At 42.1% G+C, this 20977-nt stretch overlaps 1 long non-coding RNA gene across 1 annotated transcript; it reads right to left on the bottom strand.

Moving 5' to 3' along the window:
• Nucleotides 1-2544: 2544 nt before the first annotated feature.
• Nucleotides 2545-3535, bottom strand: LOC133125312 (uncharacterized). The gene is made up of 3 exons (XR_009708412.1): nt 3315-3535; nt 3005-3136; nt 2545-2654 (listed from the first exon to the last, which is right to left on the bottom strand). It is a non-coding gene; the product is annotated as an uncharacterized LOC133125312 (long non-coding RNA).
• Nucleotides 3536-20977: the final 17442 nt, after the last annotated feature.

Here is a 20977-nt window from a genome sequence, read left to right as displayed (position 1 = left end):
ATGTAAAAACCAGAGCAGCTTTACTTAAGGCCATGTTCCAGTGTCATGTGGCTTCTTAGTTTTACTCTGTATACATGTCAGACTCATCATCATATGCAAAAGGAGTAATCATGCCACATATAGCCATAATAATTATCTTCATCATTCAGGTGTTTGTAACCTTTTGAGCCACTGACTGTGTGCCTTTCTGCAGAGCAGATGTTACAAATACACACAGTTGCATGAATGGAGATAAATTGTGTTGAATAAGGGTGACCACCATGAAAATAAGCGGGCAACTTTTTCTGAACTAATTCAGCATCTGTTGAGCTGTGAACCTTCCATCTGCACCCTCACACATACACACGCAGGCATGCACACACACACACACAGGCATACACACACACACACGCAGGCACGCACACACACACAAGCAGGCATGCACACATACACACACACACACACAGGAGAGGAGTGAAGAACCTCTTAACCACAAGTGCTGCTCTGCACAGGGCTGGAGAAACATTACTCCTCTCTTCTGTCACTTCTCCACTGTTCACACAGGCATGCACACACACACACACACACATACAAACCCTCCCTCACACACACACATGCACATACAAACCCTCCCACACACACACACACACACACACACACAGGAGAGGAGTGAAGAACCTCTTAACCACAAGGTAGCCGAGTGCTGCTCTGCAGAAGGGCTGTAGAAACATCACTCCTCTCTTCTGTCACTTCTCCACTGTTCTTACAGAGAAAGCATGCTATTTACTCAACTATATGGTCAATATACACGACTACTATTAACTAACTACTATTACTATGATTATTACTACTACTATGAGGATGACTACTACTGCTGCTACTATTGCTACTACTACCACTGCTACTGCTACTACTGCTGCTACTGCTACTATTACTACTACTATGAGGACGACTACTACAATTATTATTACTATGTAAGTAGTAGTAGACTACTACTACTACTGCTGCTGCTGCTGATGCTACTACTACTACTAGTAGTAGTAGTAGTAGTACTACTGCTAATAATTATAATTATAATAATAATGAGAAGAAGAGCTGCTCAAATTAATTTTCCAGTTGTCACCTGACAAGACTTCATATCATTAATGCGCTCTCTTTTTCAATGTGCATAGCCCTCCATGACCATGGTCTCTATGTGGGTTTAACTCAACCATCAGATAAACAGGAAGCTAGAAACCAATTTCCTGTCAGAAGGAGGACTTATTTCTTTTCAACCTTCAATTCAATTGTATTTGTATCATACATTTAAGAGAGAGACTGCCACAAAAGTAGTAAATTGGGCAAAAAAAACCCTGATTAGAAGCAAAAACTCCCCTTAAAATGAATATAAAAGGGCAGTGTTTTTGCAAGAAAGACGATCCGTGTTTGAGTAACGGTCTGGGTCCTCTACACGAGGAGTTCTCTCTGCGATCACATGGGTTATGCCAGTGATCAGTAGTCAAGCCCTCTGCCAGTTCATGGCTGACACAAGGCGTGCTGAAGTATCTCAATCAGATTACTCGGGTGGCAATGGACTTGATCAGTAGTCTTGGAGGTGCGACCTGTGTGCATCCGAGATTTATTTTTTAGAGGACGTGGCAATTGTGTATGCAATGTAATGGGAAAATGAATTAATATAATTATGTGGGTGTTTCATCATCACCAAGTTCAATAGCCCAACTTAAGACCAGGGCCCTGTTCTACAAAGCAGGACAACTGAGTTAGCCAGATCTGGAGGATGGACTGAAGTAAAAAGAGCTGTTTCCGAAACTTTCCGTTTTTACTTTGTGCAGTTATCTGGCTAATGAACTGGAACAGGCACCAGGTCTGAAACATTTATATTTTACATTTTAGTCATTTAGCAGATGCATTTACTCCAAAGCGACTTACAAGTGCATAAGCTCTTCAACATGTTAAAAACATCAAATCCATCAATAACAAAACAGGCATGAGGAGCTGTTCTAACCAAAAACAATAGTCATTGTGAGTGCAAGTTTTTATTGTATTTTATATAGGGTGCAAAAGAGGGATATCGGGGGATGTCGGGTGTTTTGAGGATTAACTGCTCTGATGTCAGTTTGTAATTCCTCCTCATTTTTAAGACTCAATGTTCTATAATTTCCCAAGCAGGTTTGAGTCCTTTTTACTTTGAACAAATTATACAGTCTTAATATATTAAATCGACAATGGTATACAATTACAGGTATAACCTTTCTGAAATATTCATAGCAATTAATATTATAACTCTCCAACACAAAGCCAGATGATCATAAAATAGTCATGAAAAAATGTTTCTTTTATGTTTATTTAAAAAAACACACCCACAGTTTTTGCCCCATGTTCTCCGAAAATACTAGAGCAAACATGTGCTTACAGTATGTACATTTTACACACAAACACAAGCACATCAAAGTTTTATAAGTGCTCCTTTTCTTTGAAATATTAAAAGCACAGAATTACAGATTCATAGATGTTACAATTGTTATTAAAATGAATTTTTTTTTTCTGAAATAGACTTATTAAAAAGATTTATTAAAAGGGACAAAGTTATTTGCAAATGTATCTGACTTCACTGTACACAATTCCATCATCCTGGGCCTTGTCAACAGAGAGACTGCATGCCTCAGATGTTACATCTAGAGGAAACATTTTTTAAGGCATTAACATTGTCATTTTCAAATAGTATGAAAAAGATATATTGCAGTTAATTGTTTGAAATATGATTTATTTTGAAAATCACATTCTACATACAGTATATACAATTTTCATTGAATTGCATTCATTGTAAATCACCTTGCAAGAAAAGTATTCAAAAGTATTCATTTGACAGTGACATAAACATTCTAACAGTCCCTCATTGTATACAAGGTTTTCACTTTTACATTTTGGTCATCTATGAAACAACATGAAAATAATCACTATAGACATACAGACATACTGCATATCACACTGGCCATGAAAATATAAGAATGAAAAAAATTCTTACTTGAATTCCGTTGCTTGAGGCATATTTGTACAGCGACTGAAATTCCACACATCATGAAGCACAGAAGGCCCAGCATGACAAGGACCTCCATACTGACAGACCACTTCAGTTCTGGACCAGGCAGACCTGACTCTTCAAATACAAGATAATGACATATCACCATCAGAATATAGCCTTCATCATATCAATACCTACATGAAGTAGGTTTTCACAAACAGTGCTGATGTAACTTATTCACAGTACTAGTCATGGCACGTTAAGAGTTAGAGAAGTTATTTATCACTGTTTGGGATGGTAAAACATAATTTACCTTCACAAGAGAGGGAAGAGGTCTCACTCCGACTGCTGAAGTTGCCGATTTTCAGAGTACAGGAGATGTTTCTGGATAAATATTTCAGAGCCAGATATTTCCCAGTGTGATTGGAGACGGTCCGATGTCCCTGGTTCTGGCTACTGACCCTCCACTCGTACACGGCATCAGGCCCATTTTCTCCCGCACAGTGAAACACAGACACTTCCAGTGTGCAGAGAACAAGCTCTACCACTGGAGGATCTACGAGAAAGAATGACAAACTTGGTCACACAGTTACGGTCAGTGAATACTGTGTGCTGAAAATAATTGACACAATTCAACATCAATATTAATAAAACAGTATTGAAGACTTACCCATCACAAATAAGTAAGAGCTCTCATTAAATGTGAACATGCCCTGGTCATCATAGGCTCTAGCTGTATAAACTCCACTATAGTTTCTCCTGACAGTGTGCAGTTTGAGCGTGCCATTACTGAAAACCTCTGCAAATGATTCAATAGAAGATTCTGTCTTGGCCAGGAGTTCATTTTCATATCTCCACTGAATATCATGGAAATAACTTCTGTTTGTCTCCCGCAGATGTAGGTACACATCTTCTCCTACCTTACCATACACGGTTTGGCCACAGCTCTCTCCTGTGTAGAAAAATAACATGATTCTGATATTCCTAATTCTCAAACCACAATTATCATCTTGGGTTGCAATTACATAACATTGGCTATTGAAACAATTTTCATATCTGTAGATTTGTCATTTTACACTATGATTCGATTTTTTATTTCAGTGTACTGCAAAGGTAAATCCATTATTTCCTTCTCTAAATAATAACAATACATGACATACAATACAGGACATCTCTTCCAATAGATGTAATTGAAATGATAGACTGACAATGAATTCTTTGTCTTAGCTTTAGTTTCCTTTATTTATTAAGCTATCTAATTGCGATTTGGAGTCACCGTGCCATTTATGATAATTAAAAAAATTGAATTACCTGAAAATAGAGAGAGCAGCAAACAGAAGGTGTGAAATGCTTGGACATCCATTGCGCTTCCATCAACAAAGCCGTTTGCTGAAAATCTTGAACCCACGCCTTTTTATACTGTGGTCGGACAAGGAAACTTGTGTTCTTTCATATGTACATCAAGCTGTTTCCACTGACAACCCATTACCCCCCAAAGATACAAACACTGCAATGTGGCCAGAAAAAAAAACTGCTTTTTTTGCATATTTATTAAGGGTGCCAGTACTTCACATTCATATACAACACTTACAAGTGATGAAGCTGAAGAGGTTCAAGCACAACACATTGAACCATCAACACAACAGAGTCTATAGATGGGAGAACCAGGAACAAAGACAGAAGGACCAGGCCCAGCCCTCAAGATGGAGGATCTTCTACAACAACCACGAGCGAGTTCCTCACTGACAGCGATGCAGGTGTACCTTCTGAGCGTTTTTGGATAAGCGGAGGAGACTCAACTACCAATCGCAATCCAGGAAATGTTGCAGACACAGTAAGATGTAACACACCTGGGGCGGGTCCATGGGCATGCAGCCACAACAGGACACAGTAAAACATTTGTCTGAGAAACAACTCAACTGTGATGGAACTGATCCCACATGAATGGACAGTTCCTTTGACTTTGATCTCTTTAAATATTTTAATGAAATAAAACTGAGACATTGGCTCTCCTCACAGTCTGTGGCTCACTGCTAGAACCGTTGTCTACCTTTGTGGACTATTTTATGAAAACGTATGCCATTACTTTCCATCTGGAACAGACACCGCCATTTACTGGATTTAATACCTTCTGTTGTTGCATTTGTGCCTCAAATTTTACTGAAGAATGCTGAATTACGAGCAGCTGTCTACCACTCATCACTAATAATCAGAATGTGAATTTTCTCTTTAGGCCACACTGCAGGTTTCAACCAAGCTTGCACAGGGTGGAGTAGGAGGAAACCCTTTCACATGCAGCATCAGTATGCAATCCATGGGCACCCAATTGACCATGGCTTGGTCATTATTCAAATGTACTTATGTATTATTTTAAATGATATTTTCAAAGGCCTACCTAAACTTCACATCTAAAAGATAGCATGACATGGCAGTTGTGTTGTTGGAATGTTAGGGACAGTTGTGGCCCTACTGTTCAAGAGGCTCTAATGAGTAAGACTGAATCTGAGCTTGTTGCCGTTTCACAAGACTATCATGCTCTGATCACCCACCCACTGTGTGCTGCCTCAGCCAATCAACGCGCTTGAAAGTAGCCCGGCGCCAGGCAGCCAGTTTGGAAGAGACAGGAGAGAGCCGCGATGAAGACATCTCTATTTACTATTGTGTTTAGCTCAATGCCAGTTTATCCTAGTTCGTAGTTAGTTATGTAGTTAGTCGTGTGTGTAACGGAATCAAAGTACGCATTTCCCATGACTCTTGCTTAGTTTAAAACCAATGCTACTGTTTATATTCGGTGAGGTATTCCGAAAGCCGTTATTTAATTCGCGATTGTACAACGTAACGTTATTATTATTGAGAGATTTTGCTGATTAATATGACGCTTTATGCGATTTGTGCACATTGTAAGGTGTATAGTTTAGACGGAATTCACATCATGTGTTGCATTTAGTATTTGTAATAAGTTGACTGGCTACCAGTGGTGTAATGCTGGCTAACTTGCAATTTACTTGCATAAGAATTTCTGTCAGTTTGTGTAAGGCAGAGCGATAAGCAATTTAGGTATCGTTTGAGTATGTTTATTTATGTACTCGTACTTGTGAGCCACTGACTGTGTGTCTTTCTGCAGAGCAGATGTTATAAATACACACAGTTGCATGAATGGAGATAAATTGTGTAGAGTAAGGGTGACCACCATGAAAATAAGCGGGCAACTTTTTTGAACTAATTCAGCATCAGCCCAGTTGTTGAGCTGTGAACCTTCCATCTGCATCCTCCCACACGCACGCACACACACGTACGCACACACACATACAAACCCTCCCACACACACACACACACACACAGAGGAGAGGAGTGAAGAACCTCTTAACCACAAGGTAGCTGAGTGCTGCTCTGCACAGTGCTGTAGAAACATCACTCCTCTCTCCTGTCACTTCTCCACTGTTCTTACAGAGAAAGCATGCTATTTATTCAACTATATGGTCAATACGGTTTACACGACTACTACTACAACTATTGCTAAGACGATGACAGCTGCTACTACTGCTACTCCTGCTACTACTACTGCGACTGCTACTACTAGTGCTACTGCTACTGCTACGACTACTGCTACCATTACCACTGCTACTACTACTGCTACCACTACCACTGCTACTACTACCACTACTACTGCTACTACTACGAGGACGACTACTACAACTATTATTCCTCTGTAAGTAGTAGTAGACTACTACTGCTGCTGCTGCTGCTACTACTACTACTTCTACTACTAGTACTACTGCTAATAATTATAATTATTATGAAAATAATGAGAAGAAGAAGAGCTGCTCAAATTAATTTTCCAGTCATAACCACACAGTTGTCACCTGACAAGACTTCAGCTAATTAATGCGCTCTCTTTTTCAATGTGCATAGCCCTCCATGACCATGGTGACTATGTGGGTTTCACTCAGATAAACAGGAAGCTAGAAACCAATTCCCTGTCAGAAGGAGGACTTATTTCTTTTCAACCTTCAATTAAATTGTATTTGTATCATGCATTTAACAGAGAGACTGTCACAAAAGAAGAAAATTGGGAAAAAAAAAACCCTGATTAGAAGCAAAAACTCCCCTTCAAATTAATATAAAAGGGCAGAAAGATGATCTGTGTTTGAGTAACGGTCTGGTTCCTCTACGTGAAGAGTTCTCTCTGCGATCACATGGGTTATGCCAGTGATCAGTAGTCAAGCCCTCTGCCAGTTCATGGGCTGACACAAGGCGTGCTGAGGTATCTAAATCAGATTACTCGGGTGGCATATCAATGGCCTTGATCAGTAGTCTTGGAGGTGCGACCTGTGTGCACCCTAGATTTATTATTTAAAGGACGTGGCAATTGTGTATGCAAAGTAATGGGAAAATTTATTAATATAATTATGTGGGTGTTCCATCATCACCAAGTTCAATAGCCCAACTTAAGACCAGGGCCCTGTTCTACAAAGCAGGACAACTGAGTTAGCCAGATCTGGAGGATGGACTGAAGTAAAAAGAGCTGTTTCCGAAACTTTCCGTTTTTACTTTGTGCAGTTATCTAGCTAACTATAATCCTGCTTCGTGTAACAGGCACCAGGTCTGAAAAATTTACATTTTACATTTTAGTCATTTAGCATTTAGCAGATGCATTTATTCCAAAGTGATTTACAAGTGCATAAGTTCTTCAACAGGTAAAAAAAAAATCAAATCCATCAATAGCAAAACAGGCACAAGGAGCTGTTCTAACCAAAAACAATAGTCATTGTGAGTCCATGTTTTTATTTTATTTCATATAGGGTGCACAAGAGGGATATCGGGGGATGTCAGATGTTTTGAGGATTAACAGCTCTGGTGTCAGTTTGTAATTCCTCCTCATTTTTAAGACTCAATGTTCTATCATTTCCCAAGTAGGTTTGAGTCCTTTTTACTTTGAACAAATTATACAGTCTTAATATTTTTAATCAACACAGGTATACAATTACAGGTATAACCTTTCTGAAATATTCATAGCAATTAATAATATAACTCTCCAACACAAAGCCAGATGATCATAAAATAGTCATGAAAAAATGTTTCTTGAATGTTTATTTAAAAAAACACACCCACAGTCTTTGCCCCTTGTTCTCCGAAAATACTAGAGCAAACACGTGCTTACAGTATGTACATTTTACAGACAAACACAAACACATCAAAGTTTTATAAGTGCCCTTTTCTTAAGAATATTAAAATCACAGGATTACAGGTTTCAAGATATTACAATTGTTACTAAAATAAAATACTTTGTTGTTTTCTGAAATGGACTCACAGGGATTTATTGAAAGGGAAACCAAAGTTACTTGCGTTGTTTTCCAACTCTGACTTCACTGTACACAATTCCATCATCCTGGGCCATCTCAACAGAGAGACCGCGTGCCTCAGATGTTACATCTAGAGGAAACATTTTTTAAGGCAATAACATTGTCATTTTCAAGTAGTATGAAAATGATATATTGCAGTTACTTGTTTATGATGTTTATGTTTATGATTTATTTTGAAAATCACATTCTACATACAGTATATACAATTTCCAATGCATTGCATTCATTGTAAATCACCTTGCAAGAAAAGTATTCCTAGGGTAAAATATGCTGTAAAAGTACTTTGACAGTGACATAAACGTTCTAAAACGGTCCCCTATTTTATTTAATGTTTTAACTTTTACATTTTGGTCATCCATGAAACAACATGAAAATAATCACTATAGACATACAGACATACTGCATATCACACTGGCCATGAAAATATAAGAATGAAAAAATTCTTACTTGAATTCCGTTGCTTGAGGCATATTTGTACAGCGACTGAAATTCCACACATCATGAAGCACAGAAGGCCCAGCATGACAAGGACCTCCATACTGACACACCACTTCAGTTCTGGACCAGACAGACCTGACTCTTCAAATACAAAGTAATGACATATCACCATCAGAATATATCCTTCATCATATCAATAACATACATAAAGTAGGTTTTCACGAACAGTGCTGATGTATCTTATTCACAGTACTGGTCATGGCACGTTAAGAGTTAGAAAAGTTATTTATCACTGTTTGGGATGATAAAACATAATTTACCTTCACAGGAGAGGGAAGAGGAGTCACTCTGACTGCTGAAGTTGCCGAATTTCAGAGTACAGGAGATGTTTCCGGATGAATATTTCAGAGACAGATGTTTCCCAGTGTGATTGGAGACGGTCCGATGTCCCTGGTTCTGGATACTCACCCTCCACTCGTACACGGCATCAGGCCCATTTTCTCCCACACAGTGAAACACAGACACTTCCAGTGTGCAGAGAACAAGCTCTACCACTGGAGGATCTACGAGAGAAAATGACCACTTGTTCACACAGTTACGGTCAGTGAATACTGTGTGCTGAACATAATTGACACAATTCAACATCAATATTAATAAAACAGTATAAAAAACTTACCCGTCACAAATAAGTAAGAGTTCTCATTTAATTTGAAGATGCCCTGGTCATCATAGGCTTTAGCAGTATAAAGTCCACTATAGTTTCTCCTGACAGTGTGCAGTTTGAGTGTGCCATTACTGAAAACCTCTGCAAATGGTTTAATAGATGGTTTAATAGAAGATTCTGTCTTGGCCAGGAGTTCATTTTGATGTATCCACTGAATATCACGGAAAGACCTTCCGTGTGACTCCCGCAGATGTAGGTACACATCTTCTCCTACCTTACCATACACAGTTTGGCCCCAGCTCACTGTGTAGAAAAATAACATCATTCTGATATTCCTAACTCTCAAACCACAATTATCATCTTGGGTTGCAATTACATAACATTGGCTATTGAAACAATGTTCATATCTGTAGATTTGTCATTTTACACTATGATTAGATTTTTTTATTTCAATGTACTGCAAAGGTAAATCCATTATTGCCTTCTCTAAATAATAACAATGCTTGACATACAATACAGGACATCTGTTCCAATAGATGTAATTGAAATGATAGACTGACAATGAATTCTTTGTCTTCGCTCTAGTTTCATTTATTTATTAAGCTATCTAATTGTGACTTGGAGACTGAAGCCAGTCACCGTGCCATTTATGATAATGAAAATCTAATGTAGGAAACAAAATGGAATTACCTGAAAATAGAGAGACCAGCAAACAGAAGATGTGAAATGCTCGGACGCCCATTGCGCTTCCTTCGACAAAGCGCTTTGCGGAAATATGAAGCTCCTTTGTTTTTATAGTGTGGTCAGACAAGGAAACATTCACATATACATCAAGCAGTTACCATTGATCTGACGGGCCAGTACTCCACCCATTACCTCCCAAAGGTAGAAACACTGCACTCTGGCTTGCCACTGCTCCTAAGTACCCAGGACGGGTCAAATGCAGAGGACAAACTGCCCCACGGGGTCAGTAAAGTATAGCTTAAGGTGCAGAAGTCCCCGATTCCTTTTTTGTGCATATTTTTGTGCATATGGTACCAGTAAGCTGAGCTACATGTAGCTACAACAACCCAATGATTTTAACTAAAAAGTCAAACTGGCCCCAGGTCTGGAATCTTTCATCAGCTAATCATGAATCAGAGCAGAATAATGCAATGCAACAGGGCTAATAATGCTATATATAGCCTGAAGCCGACTGTATAATTCTCTTGAGCATACTGCATCATAGGGGTGAAGGAAATGCATTCATAAAGGTGTTTTGAACCTTGTGAGCCACTGACTGCGTGCCTTTCTGCAGAGCAGATGTTACAAATACACACAGTTGCATAAATGTACTTGCTGCTGTGTGTAGGTTGTGTAGAATAAGGGTGACCACCATGAAAATGAGCAGATTATCAGATTAATCAGATTAAACAAATTCATCTTCCACCCAGTTGTGAAGCTGTTAACTTTCCTTCCTGCAATCCCACAAGTGCACACACACACACACACACACACCACACACACACACTGTGAAGCACATGTAAACCACAAAGTAGACAGGGCTGTTCTACACAAAGGGCTGTAGAAACATCAGTCCCCACTGTTAGAAACAGTGAAAGCATCTCATTTATTCAGCTCATGTGGCTCCATAATAATAAGAAGAAGAAGAAGAAGAAAAGAAGAAGAAGAACTCCAGAGTAAGAGAAATAGAACCGAAAAAGAGGGTGAAACATGTTAAAGTTAACATAAAAACCATCTGAAACAAGTTCATTGTATAACCATGCACAGCTGACCTGACTCCTAGCTCATTAATGCACTCTTTTTCAATGTGCGTAGTCCACAAAGACCATGGCATCTATGTGGGTTTAACGCAGCCATCAGACAAACAGAAAGCGAGAAACGAATTTCCTGTCAGAAGGGCATTAACCTAAAATAGGATGGTCTGTAGTGTAGTGGTTAAGGTACATGACTGGGACCCACAAAACCCCGGTGTAGCCACAATAAGATTCGCACAGCCGTTGGGCCCTCAACCCTGCATTGCTCCAGGGGAGGATTGTCTCCGACTTAATCTAATCAACTGTACTTTGCTCTGGATAAGAGCATCTGCCAAATGCCATTAATGTAATGGAATGTATCAGCAGAAAGTCTGTGAGCCTCTTGGCTCTTCCCCAGACTGCATATAGTGTGTCCTCTTGCTCTGGATAATCGCCATTGATGTAAAGTTTCTACAACAGAAAATTGCTGAAAAAACCCAGTCTGAACCCCCCAAAAATCAAGCAACAGAAGTAAAGAAAACCCTTAAAAAATAACTGAAAAGGGTAGCATGTAGGGCTTATACTGGTTAGTCGGGATGTAAAGTGGGGCTATTATTTGTATCTATATCCGTTTTGCTTGTGACACGAAATTATTTGTATCTGTATTCGGATTGGGAACCGGATGTGGCTGCGTCTTGCCCGGAAGTGGGTGTGGTTTGTTTGAACGTCACTGGACATTCTGTGAAACTTCCTGTTTTTAAAGGTTCACTATTGCCATGCATACATTCCCAATAGCTAAAGACACAAAATATCACCTACCAATTGGAGTAATCAGTAGAATTACAATTCATTTTAATAGTAATTTGTCTATAATAATGAACCACACCTGATTCAATACTGAACTGCAAATATATAAACACAGTTATTATTTTATTACTTAATTAATTAATTTTTTGGTTGTTATCCGTATCCATTACTGAGTGCAGATATGGAGCACCATGGCAGTATTTCTTAATAACACTGCAATCAAACTACCATTTATACTGCACACTCATACACCTCTGTACCTATCACACTCATACCCTGTGTTTTGTTAGCTCGAGCCAAAAAGCACACAGGAACTACAGGGCTAGAATGTCCGCTGTTGGAACTTATAAGACAGAAAACATAGTGGCTGGAGGCGACAGACAAAATCAAGTCTGCCCCTTTTCTTTTTATATTTGCACACTTACTTTGTCAGGACACAGTACTATTGCATACAACCCATGATGATTTTGGTAATCCAAAGAAAAGGCAACGTTTAGTCTCACCTGTTGGTAAGGCGCGGGCCACTCTGAGTATAATGTTTAATGCTTAAGTATAATGCTTAATAATAATGTATCTGAATGATGTATTACCGGTTACATCTCGATTGGTTGGCGCTGTCGTTTTGCAAGAAAAATGTTCTGGGTTTCAGTCCCGGACCGGGTCCTCTATACAGGAGGAATGTACTCCGGGGATCACGTGGGGTTTCTTTCCACACCAAGACACATAATGTCAGGTTAGGTCCTAAGTAGCCAGGATGGGTCAAATGCAGAGCCATATTACACCATAGGGTCGATAAGGTATATCTTAACTGTAGAAGTGAATATCTTTTCCCTGATTCCTGTAAAAAATTATTAAAATAAAAAAATTATAATCGCACGGGAGAGCAGTTAACTTATATTTTACACAGCAGTAATGTAGGGAACATACCCTGAATATGAAACAATGCGAAAATGCCATGTATAGCCCACCAACTTACAATACCTCACCGTTGGTAACTTAAATGGTCGTCTTTTGTCTTTTTGAAGTTTTCACTTTACCTCACCAACTATATTATGAGCAAGCAACTTATTTGGCTATGGAACTAGCTGGCTATATAACTAAGACATGATAGTGTACCACAAACGATGCAACTGCAACTTACAGTTTGAGACAAATAAAGGTTTAGCTAAACATGCATGATTGAGCAGGTAAAGAGATAAAAGGAACGTGTAGCTGCCCAAATTCCACTCCAGACAAACAATCACTGAAACTATGTAAACCATTGCTTATTATCCAAGCGAAGAATACATATCTAGTTATAAAACGATACCAGTTCGTTATCGGTAGCAACAAGCAAGCTATTAGTTAGCTTTCCGAATTTACAATTATACAAATAAGTCCGGTCCATTGTCTCTATTGGTCAGTTTGGGTTCCAGCTGTGCCAATATCCACGATATACGGACGGCTAAATTGAATCTTTTAATATTACTCCGCGTTTGTATATCACCGTTATCTACTTTGTACCGAAATTTGTCATCATTTTGCCAGTAGTAGCCTACCAAACTAAAACAAAATGAGTGATTTTAAAGTGTCCTTTGACCTTTGCAACAGCCTTGGATCAAAATACCAGCAAGACCACCGAACCTCGGCGAAGCAAATGATGACTCATAACGACGCTATGAGTTATTTCATGAACTGCACGTTATCTGATAGTGCCCAGATAAACGACTACAACAAAGACAAATTACTTGTGTCAGTTAGTGATGGGAATTCCGGCTCTTTTTAGAGAGCCGGTTCTTTTGGCTCGGCTACCTAAAAAGAGCCGGCTCTTTCGGCTCCCAAGTGGCTCTTCAGATTTTTTGGTGTTTAAATTAATTCATTACCAAAAATAACGTAAAATTATATGTAAAATGAATTACTAATGTAAAAACCATACATTATATCTAATGTTTATTATTTACATGGCTTATTATACTCAATAAGGAGCAGAGTGCTACAAAAAAATAAATTATAAAGTACAAAAACAAAGACCCAACTCAATTAGACAAAAGCTCCAATCTCTGATTGTATTATTTATTAACTTTTAACTATTTACAGTGAAACAACATAGAGAAGCTTAGAGAATCACACTTTACAAAATAATAACACAATAAGCTTTTTGAAATAAACAATAATAATAATAATAATAATAATAATAATAATAATAATAATAATAATAATAATGTGATAACATTTGTACACTGTACCTGTCTGCACTGATCTCCACTGTGACCTGCTCAAATGGCTCCAGAACAGTGCATGCCTCGTGCAGTACCTCCCATTCCTCTTGGCTCAGAGGATCAACAGGTGTAGAGATGACTGCATCCTTGGACTCCAGAATCCGTTTTAACATATGAAAGGTTGAGTTCCACCTAGTTACACACTCCTGTTTGAGCCTCAGCTCAGGCACGCCCATCTGTCGTTGGGTAGATTTGAGTTTAGCTGTGGCTGTTGTGCTCCTATGGAAGAATTCCACTATCGCCTTCACTTTGTCCAAAGTGGGCTTCATCACCTTCAGAGCATCTCTTACAATCAGGTTGATTGTATGTGCAAGACATGGGTGGTGGGGCCATTTCAGGATTTTAATTGCTTTGGTTATGTTAGCTGCGTTGTCACTAACACAGCAAACCACTTTGTTTTCCACATTCCACTCTTTTGCCACTTTGAGCAGCTCCTCTGCTAAGTTCTCAGAAGTGTGTCTGTCACAGAACTCAAAACAATCCAGAAGACAGGACACCAATTTGTAGTCTTCAACAAAGTGGCATGTAACTGACATGTAGGATGTGGTGGTTCGGGATGTCCAGCAGTCAGTTGATAGGCAAACTGCTGTGGCTTTTTTAATCCGTTCTTGTAGTGAAGCATGTTCTCTGTCATATAGGCTTGGGATGATTTTTTGGGAGAGTGTTTTCCTGTTTGGAATTACATACATCAGATTGAGAGCATGGCGGCACGGATGGTGCAGTGGGTAGCACTGCCGCCTCACAGCAAGGAGGTCCTGGGTTCGAATCCCCGTCGGCCGGGGCCTCTCTGTGCGGAGTTTGCATGTTCTCCCCGTGTCTGTGTGGGTTTCCTCCGGGTACTCCGGTTTCCTCCCACAGTCCAAAGACATGCACGTTAGGCTGATTGGAGAGTCTAAATTGCCCGTAGGTATGAGTGTGTGAGTGAATGGTGTGTGTGCCCTGCGATAGACTGGCGACCTGTCCAGGGTGTATTCCTGCCTTTCGCCCAATGTATGCTGGGATAGGCTCCAGCCCCCCTGCGACCCTGATCAGGATAAGCGGGTTCAGATAATGGATGGATGGATGGAGATTGAGAGCATGGCTATAGCTTTTGAATCCTTTGTCACCCACGATCGAAAATGGTTGGAAATCATATGCAATCATTTTAGCCAATTCCTCATCAACTGTCTTCTGTCTTACTGGGGTCATAGCCTTTTGCACAAACTGGCTCATAGAGCTCTGGGTTGTAGGTCTAGGAGGTTGTGGTGGTGTACTGGATGACATTAACGCTGTAGACACAGTTGCAGTAGACGCACTGGCACTTTCACTTTCGCCTGCTTGTCTCTTTAATTCCAACTGCACTGATGGATGTGCAGTTCTTATGTGCCTGTGTAAGTTGTTTGTGGAGCCTGCTCGATACGACATTTTCATCTTGCACACTCTACACTCTGCCTTTGTATTGTCTATGATGTTGAAATGCATCCATATTTTACTACGTTTCCTGCTGTCGCTCATTTCCCCACCTTTCCAGCGTGTTGTCTCTGTAGAAGCGCCTGTTCTCTCTCTCGTCTCACTCTGACTGTGTGCTGCGCTGTGTCTGTAATCCCGCCCCTCCCCCTCCTGCTCAGTGCAGAGACACACACGTCACACATCGTGTAGTTGACCAATCACGTGCGGCTTGAACAGAAAAAAGAAGGCAGGAGCCGTCTCCCGTCGTTGACTTCAAAGAGCCGGCTCTAAGAGCCGTTTCGTTCGCGACCGACACATCACTAGTGTCAGTGTCGTAAGGTGGAACGTAAACTAGCAAGCTAGCTAGCTAACGTTAGTGCAGTGGGGATACATTATTGCTAGTACCTAAGGTTAATACCATTGCTTAGCTAGTGCAGTGGAGATGCATTATTGCTAGTAGTATCTAACGGTAACAATACCATTACTTAGCAACAAATAAACTAGTTACTAGTCTCCTGTTCTGCAGAAGAATACATTTACCATGAAACATGGTTCCATTAAAAGTTTGTCCTCTCTTTCTTATGTGAAAATTTGAAAGATAAAAGTGGTAACCGTTGTATAAAATCGTAATGGAACTCGAACCTGTGGTATATCGTAGATATTGGGGCCTAACCACCCCTAGCTGTGCCAATATCCACTATATACCAGGGTTCACGTTCCATAACGCTTAAGGTACAATAGGTAAGATTTTTGTGTTAAAAGATTGTTACAAGACTGTACTGATAGTCAGTGTAATACCATACTTTGTATTGTGTTCGAGATGTGATGACATCAGTGTAACAGTGTGTTATGAAGCAAAAACTAAAGCAGCCGTATTGAAACGCACATGAAGTCTCCCGACTCTTTTTGAGGTTTATAAAACCTTCTACATGGCGTCAGAAAGCAGCGAACCTACCGTGAGTAAAAAGTACGTGCAGGGCAGTGTTAGCTGAGTGACGAAAATGTCGGAGATAGTCTACTTGATTAGCTTGGTGGCTAAGCTACGGCTACGTTAACTGTGACCAGCCGATGAGCAGCGTGGCCCGGAGAGGGAGAGGGAGAGGGAGAGAGAGGGGAACTTGATGGATCAAATATTCGCAATAGCACCTCCCGTTAACAGCCCAGCTCATGGCCGCAGTGGATAAGACGGTTCGAGCGATTTAGACTAGCAGCAGGGCTTGATGGAAAAGACGAAGATTACCAGGTTAACTCCCTCCTCTACGTAATGGTCGAAAAGAACGACGACATTCTCAGTACACTGCCGCTGACGGAACATCAAAAGGCAGTCGATGCGGACCTGAAAAAGGCCTTTGATGAACATTTTTTCGGTAAGCACAACGTGATATATGAACGTGCCAAGTTTAATAGCACTGGAGGTAGAAACGCAGTTAGACCCCAACCTGACGCTGGCAAAAACAATAACGCAGGCCAGGCAGCAGGAGGAAGTAAAGAAACAACAGCAACTGCTGACTGACCTGCGTTATTACAGATAGGAAAGGTGCCAATGTAGATGCCATAAACGCAGGGAGAGGGAGAACAAAATTCAGACAAACTCTCCCATGTAGGCCAGAGCAGTTAAAAATCAAAGTCACAAACAAGCCATGCTGAAAAATGTAAAAGGTGTGGTAAAACGCCAGAACACCCATGGAAACAGTGCCCAGCAAAAGAAGCAGAGTGCCGTAAATGTAAGAAAAGGGGGCATTTTGCTGCGTTTTGCAGATCAACACAAAGAGTGGAAGCTATAGTAGATAGCGATGCAGAAAGTGAAATTGCATTCATGGGGGCAATTAATACAAAAGAAAATGATGATGGGACAGATGGGGCATGGTTAAAAGAAATGAGCTTGAATGGAGAGCAAATGCTGTTTAAACTGGACTCAGGAGCTTCAGTTACAGCTTCCATGTATTCAAGAAAACGGGACAGCAAGCTGATGAAACCAACAAAAAAGATTAAAGGGCCTGATAACATTACATTTTACATTTTAGTCATTTGGCAGACGCTTTTAATCCAAAGCGATTTACAAGTGCATAGGTTCTACCACAAGTCAAAGCATCACATCCAGAACTAGAAAAATACACCTGGACTGCTGTTCTAAACATATAGTCGTCATCATAAGTGCAATTTTTTTTTTTTTTTTTTTTTTTTTTTGGGGGGGGGGGGGGGGGGGTTAGACAGGGATAGGGGTATCAGAAGGGGGGGGCGGGGTAAATCAGGAGGGAGGACTAAGGTAGAGTTTGAAGAGGTGTGTTTTGAGTCTGCGTCGAAATAGGGGGAGGGATTCTGCTGTCCTGACAGTGGTAGGCAAGTCATTCCACCACTGAGGAACCAGAACGGAAAACAGGCGTGAACGTGCAGCTCGACCGCCAGGTGCCCGTAGAGAGGGAATCGTAAGGCGACCAGAGCTGGCAGACCGGAGTGGTCTAGCTGGGGAGTAGGGAGTGATCAGGGATTGTATGTAATGTGGGGCAGTCCCCTTAGCAGCCTGAAATGCCAACACTAGGGCCTTGAATCGGATGCGTGCGGCAATAGGAAGCCAGTGGAGGCCAATGAGAAGCGGGGTGACATGAGCCGACCTGGGCTGACTGGTGATCAAGCGGGCTGCAGCATTCTGGACCAGCTGGAGGGGCTTGATGGCGCACGCTGGGAGACCGGCTAGGAGGGAGTTGCAGTAATCCAGGCGGGAAATGACGAGCGCCTGGACTAGGAGATGACGGATGCGGCGTATATTAAACAGAAAGAACCTGCAGGTTCTGGCAGTGGAGGATACTTGTGGAGCCAGGGAGAGGCAGTTATCAAGAGTCACCCCAAGATTCTTTGCCGTACGGGAGGAGGAAACTACAAAGTCCTCCACAGTCAGTGAGAGGTCGATTGACGGAGAGGACTTAGCAGGGATGTAGAGAAGCTCAGTTTTGGCAAGGTTGAGCTTCAGGTGATGGGAAGTCATCCATGCAGAGATATCAGCCAAGCAGGCAGAGATCTGTGTGGTGATTTGGGTGTCAGGGGGGAAGGAAATGAAGAGTTGGGTGTCATCAGCGTAGGAGTGATAAGAGAAGCCGTGGGAAGAGATAACAGAACCAAGAGACATGGTGTATAGCGAGAAGAGGAGAGGCCCAAGAACCGAGCCCTGCGGGACTCCAGTTCGTAGGGGTTGAGGGTCGGAGAGTGCGCCCCTCCAAGTCACCTGGTAGGAGCGACCAGAGAGGTAGGAGGAAAACCAAGCGAGTGCAGAACCTGTGACACCCATCCCAGACAGCGATGAGAGCAGAATCTCATGGTTGACTGTATCGAAGGCGGCCGACAGGTCGAGGAAGATGAGGACAGAGGAGAGGGATTTTGCTTTAGCAGAGTGGAGTGCCTCAGTGACCGCGAGCAGGGCGGTTTCAGTGGAGTGGCCACTCTTGAAGCCAGACTGGTTGGGGTCATGGGGATTGTTGTGGAGAAGATAAGTGGACAGTTGGGAGCAGACCGCCCGTTCCAGGGTTTTAGCAAGAAAGGGAAGAAGAGAGACAGGCCGGTAGTTGTTCAGGGCAGAGGGATCGAGAGTAGGTTTTTTGAGGAGGGGAGTGACTCTGGCCCTCTTCAGGGAAGAGGGCATGGTGCCGGAAGAGAGGGAGGTGTTGATTAGAGAGGAGAGAAAAGGGAGAATGTCCTCAGATATAGATTGTAGGAGGGGAGAGGGGATGGGGTCAAGAGGACAGGTGGTTGGGCGGTGGGAAGTAAGGAGTTTCAGCGTGTCGGCGTCAGAGAGGGGAGAAAAGGAGGTTAGGGAGTTGGGGAGGGTAGGAGGGTCAGCAGGGGTGGAGGGTTGGGAGAAGGAATTGCGAATAGCATCGACCTTCTTTTCAAAGAAGGAGACAAAGTCATCAGGTGTGAGTGATGAGGGGGGTGGGGGGGGAGGGGGGGCCAGAAGAGAGGAGAAAGTTGAAAACAGTTTGCGGGGATTAGAGGCGGCCGCGTTAATTTTCGAGTGAAAGAAGGAAGATTTAGCTAGAGAGACAGAGGAATGGAAAGATGATAAGAGGGCATGGAAGGAAGCCATATCACTGGGGAGACAGGACCTTTTCCATTTTCTCTCCGCCTCCCGCAGTTCGGTTCGGACAGCTCGTAGAGCATCAGAAAGCCAGGGACTGGGGGGGGAGGCCCGAGCTAGTTTGGTGGTGAGGGGACACAGAGAGTCAAAGGAAGATGAGAGGGAGGACATGAGAGTTGTAGCCGCATCATCGGTAGACAGTCGAGAGAAAGACTCCGCAGATGGTAGGGAGGAGAGGATTGTAGATGAGAGGGTGGAGGAAGACAGGTGGCGTAGGTTCCGTCGACAGGTGACAGTGGATGGTGGGAGAGATGGATGGGTGTTAGAGGAGAGTGGAAGAGAGAAAGAGATGAAGGAGTGGTCAGATATATGGAGTGGTGTTACAGAGAGGTTGGTTGTTGTGCAGCTCCTTGTGAAGATGAGGTCAAGAAGGTTGCCTGCTTTGTGGGTGGGAGGGGAAAGAGTGAGGGTAAGGTCAAAAGAAGAGAGGAGGGAGAGAAAGGTAGACTGGGTGGACTCTGAGTTGAGGTTGAAGTCACCCAGGAGGATCAGGGGGGTGTCATTGACAGGTGAGTAGCTGAGGAGGATGTCCATCTCATCCAAAAAGTTCCCCAGAGGACCCGGGGGGCGATAAACAACAATGATAAACAGTTTGCACGGCAGAGTAACAGAAACCGCATGAAATTCAAAAGAGGAGAAGGAGAGGGATGAGGAGAAGACACTAGATCTCCATGAGGATGAGATTAGGAGACCTGTGCCACCTCCTCTGCCAGAGGATCTGGGTGTGTGGGAAAAAGAGAAGGCAGAGGAAAGGGCAGCCGGGGTGGCCGTGTTCTCAGGTGAGAGCCACGTTTCAGTTAAAGCAAGAAAGTCAAGGTTGAGGTGGGAGGCATAGGCAGATATGAAGTCTGCTTTCTGGACGGCGGACTGGCAGTTCCAGAGGCCACCAGCCACACAGAGATCAATACCAGGGGATCTGGGAGGGAAGATGAGGTTAGAGATATTCTGCCCATGTTGGCGGGAGGCGAACCTCCTACCTGACTGGGACCTGGGGAGAGGAGAGAGGACAGGGATGGGAAGGAAACACATGGAGGGAACTAGGGAGGACAAGGGGAATACTACACAATGCCCAATGCGGGTTTTGGGCATTGTGATGGCACACACAAAAGGAAGGAAACAAAGCAGACTGTGTATTTAGGAGCAGATCTAGCAA

Source organism: Conger conger, chromosome 3 (assembly GCF_963514075.1).
Source record: "Conger conger chromosome 3, fConCon1.1, whole genome shotgun sequence".
Lineage (NCBI taxonomy): Eukaryota > Metazoa > Chordata > Actinopteri > Anguilliformes > Congridae > Conger > Conger conger.
The sequence above is the reverse complement of the archived record's forward strand: the minus strand, read 5'-3'. Positions and strand labels throughout refer to the sequence as shown.